This window comes from Triticum dicoccoides, chromosome 6A (genome assembly GCF_002162155.2).
Source record: "Triticum dicoccoides isolate Atlit2015 ecotype Zavitan chromosome 6A, WEW_v2.0, whole genome shotgun sequence".
NCBI classification, from domain to species: Eukaryota; Viridiplantae; Streptophyta; class Magnoliopsida; order Poales; family Poaceae; genus Triticum; species Triticum dicoccoides.
Genome location: NC_041390.1, coordinates 386,017,226 through 386,021,383, shown reverse-complemented (window position 1 = coordinate 386,021,383; position 4,158 = coordinate 386,017,226).

The window sequence follows — 4,158 nt, the reverse complement described above, 5'->3', positions numbered from 1 at the left end:
TATATATATAAAGTTGACGTAAGCTGTATGCATTCGGTGCCCTCAAGTAGGTACGACTATGGATCATTCTATTCCTTTCCTTTAGGTAGTCCTAAAAAGCAAAACGTAATGGTAGAGGATGAAGGAAACAAAGAATGAAGTCTGCACCTTTGACTACTGATGAACCGCCATTTCGTTCTTTTCTTCTTTGTTCGGCTTTCACAAGCAAGATACCTTGAAGCAGGTGACAGTCTATAGCCCAGGAGAGTACCATTGCTGACATGATACAATTGGCCTTCCTCTTCAGATTTATTTAGAACTTCAAGCGTTCAAGGCAAGGTTCTGCAATCTCTCATACCTGCGAGAAAAGGGCTTATTTACTACTTTTTATCAATCAATGGTCCACCGGTCCCATCCAATGAGTGGTATCTGAGTATCATAGTATCATAAGAAAGTTCATTTGTACACCCGCTTATCTTTCTATAGAAACTTATCTCTAAATGATTTTTAGATAGGATGTTTCTGGAATTACCCCTGCTACATAGAATGGGATAGTGTCAACGTCCTTCATTATAGTACCGAAGATGCTCGTAGGCTGGTCGATGGAAAGGATGGCTTTTATTCAAAGAGATGGAGATCCTGGTTTAGCAGTGGTTACCCGTTCTTGGGTTTATGTCGAGCTTTTCGAATTAAGAACTGGGAGCACAGAAATCCTAGGGTTGCTTTGTCTTCCTCTTTTGTTCTTAAATATAACTGAAAAGCATCCTATTTCTTTAGTTGCCTCAAATCTCAGGATCTCCCCATGTTTCTTCTGGAGATGTGTCAGTGGCTTTGCAATGATGCCGAAATGGCGAACGAAGCGCCTGTAATAGCCGGCCAAACCTAAGAAGCTGCGGACTTCTTTGACTGATTGCGGAGAAGACCAGTTGGCAATGTTCTTAATTTTGTGGGTTTTAGTGGCAACCCCATGCTGGCTGATAGTATGGCCCAAATAGGATAACTGGCGTTGAGCGAAAGAGCACTTTGAGCGTTTGACTTGCCATTGATCCCTTCTTAACAACTCAAGCACTGATTGCAAGTGGATTGTGTGATCTTCAAGAGAGGCACTGTAGACTAAAATGTCGTCAAATAACACCAGGGCGCATTTGCGCAGAAGGGGTTTGTTTGAGAGTGGCGTTCATGGCTGCCAAGAAGGTGGCTGGTGCTCCCGCGAGGCCGAAGGACATGACCTTGTACCCGTAGTGCCCTTCCAGAGTCTGGAAGGCTGTTTTGAATTCATCGCCAGCTGCCATATGAATCTGGTGATAACCAGCTCTGAGATCGGGTTTAGAAAACCATGAGGCACCAGACATCCAGGAGTTCTTCGACTATGGGCACTGGATACTTGCTGATGACAGTCATCGCATTTAGACAACGATAATAAATACATAAACGCCAGGAGAAAAATATATATAAGATTTTTGGTCATAGAACCCCTGGTACCAATGTTTATAGAAATGTCCAGAATTGATAAAGAGAAGCAGCTTTGAAGTCATGGAGAACGAAAATAGGACCCTGGCTCGAGCCCATCTAGTGATTAAAGGTAAAGTGCTTCGGTACATTGGTGCAGGGGAATGCGTACCTACGCCTTTTAACTACCTTGGGGAGAGCGGACTCGCTGATGACCCTCCTTGGGAAACAAATGAAGTGGGTGGATTGGAGTTCGTCTCTGCCAATTAGAGATACGGTGCTGACCCAAGCTGAGTGAGTGAAGGCTCCGGCTTGACCTACTAGCTGTTTGCTATCAATAAATAACTAGCTGACAATATGCTATGCTTACTCTCCGAGCACTAAAGCTATCGAGAAGTGATGCAACAAAGGTTGTTGAAGGTAAAAACCGTCAAACAGAGAAATCTTAATCGTCAGAACAACCCTGAACCTAACTTGTACAAGAGTTGGTAAGAAAGTGCAAACGTTGAGTAAGAAATCGCCATAGGGCGGCACAAACAGAAAGAAAGGCTTCTGCCAATCGGAATAGGAATGCGAAATCCCAGTAAAAGGGTGTTCAGTCGAAGATAGGAGGATTCCTTTGATCCATATCGTCATCTGACGGACTTCCTGCTGACTTCGTCAATTGCTCTTTATCGCTTAATATAAGGGAAATTTCATGAGATAGATGAAAAAATGAATATCAATCGAGAAAAAGCTTAAATAGACACAATTCGTAATAGATACAATTCGTAAGGAAGAAGTGATCAAAAGTATGAGGTCGGCATAGGAGATATGATGTGTCGGAGGCAGAAGGCACGGAGAAGTCAAGATCTTCCAAGATAAACCCATTCTGATGCCTATAAAATCAGGTGCACCGCGTCTATACTACAAAAGTGTGATAGGTTTCTTCGTATTTCTTCCGCCGACATCGCTTTCTTATTCCTAACACAATTGTTTAGCTAAGTTTGCTAACGAATCAGGGAGAATCAACAACGAACACCGCATTTTGAAAAGGAGACGTGATTTATTCCTACCGTCCTGAACACGTCTAGAAACAGCAACCTCGTACATAATACCATTTCGCATTACAGTATCCACTTTCAAGTCGGGGTGAAACTTACTAAGATGTTTGGTCATCAGAATACCATCGAATCGACTCATGTTATGAAAGTAAATAATTAGTGACTTTCTTTGTTTGCTTACAACAGAAAGTATTCCATTTATGAATGCTTGGAGTACACAATCACTTCGATCATAAAATGATGGGTGCGTATTTATGTATTCGTGGGAACTATAATGATTAATATAAATCTTTGATAGTTTCTTGTCTGAATTGACAGTCATAAAGGCGGCTGCATAAGCGTGGTGGTGGGGAAGATTTTGGATTCTATTATCTCCGCAGGAACATAGTTCCAATCCAACAACGGAATGGTTTCAATGTCACCTACAAGGAATACTGATGGTTTAGGAGGTTGCCCTTTATAATCAAGGTCTGCTTCCAGTTCCTTAAGGTATTTATCCATTTTTAGCTTATTCTTATTTGGAAGTTTGGTAATGTATGATGGGAATCTGGAATTATTTTTACATATAGGTTCTTCTGCATGATTTTCCATATCACTTTGTGAAAAAAGAGATCTCATTAATGCTTCTAAAAATAGTTATAGCAATCCCTCGCCATCTGAGCCAGAACGAATCCCAGTCAAATCTCTAAATGCTTTTGGCATTCTTTTCCCTCACATTTCCCTAATTCTTTTATTAATATGGGAATGGGAGCAAATGAGGAGGCATCGAGTCAAAAAAATGAATTGCTCTTTGGCTAGTGGAAATGGGGTTCTTGTTGTCAACAAAGTAACCGCTCTATTTGGAGAGTGGAGCCAGCCTCAAAGTCGCCTTGGTTCTATAGTAATCTCTCAGTGTTTGAGTTGACTAATCCGATGGTACTTGAAGAAGAGTGAAACGACGAGATTTCCTTATAGGAGGAGAAAGGGATTCCTGTTGCTTTTGGGTGGGTCCAATCAAGGTACGAAAAAAATCTTTTCCCACGGCTCACTAATACGATCCTATCTTACCATTCTTCTATCCTTCTTCATCATGGGACAGAAGCATAACACTGATCTATGGACAAAGGAAGGTATCAGAAAATGCATTATGACCTAGACCTAAACCAGGCTGATATTGAACAGAGGAGGAGTTCTTGTCACTACTTCTCGCTGGCAGCAAAAGAAGTTTCGCCTGATTCGGACCTTTTGTGGTGGTCCGCCGAGGACAGCACCTAAAAACAACCCTTGTGCCATGGAATATTCCCTTTTACGATTGGAGAACCTGGCTTTGATGACATTCCTGAGGAAGGTATTTCCCCTACTAGGCTCGTTGCTTCGCTTATTAAAGATCAGAGAAGCAAATGCCTCTCGTAATTGATTGAAAAGTGCTCGCCTCTAGTTCCGGCAGATGCCTGCCATGTACCATCCGTGGAGGAAGTAGTGGGTTATTGGAAGTATAGGATTATTTCTCAAGTGTCACCAAGGATACACCCCACTTACTAAATAGGCCTGTGGATGCGGCATCAGGCTCTATGCGATGAAAGCAATGGGAAATGAGATTCTGGGTTTGATTACTGGTACAAACAAGTTCAAAGCTAGCGAGAGCATAAAGAACGGTAGATTCCATTCAACTGGTAGGTCAAGCCCTTACCCATAACACTTATTCAAA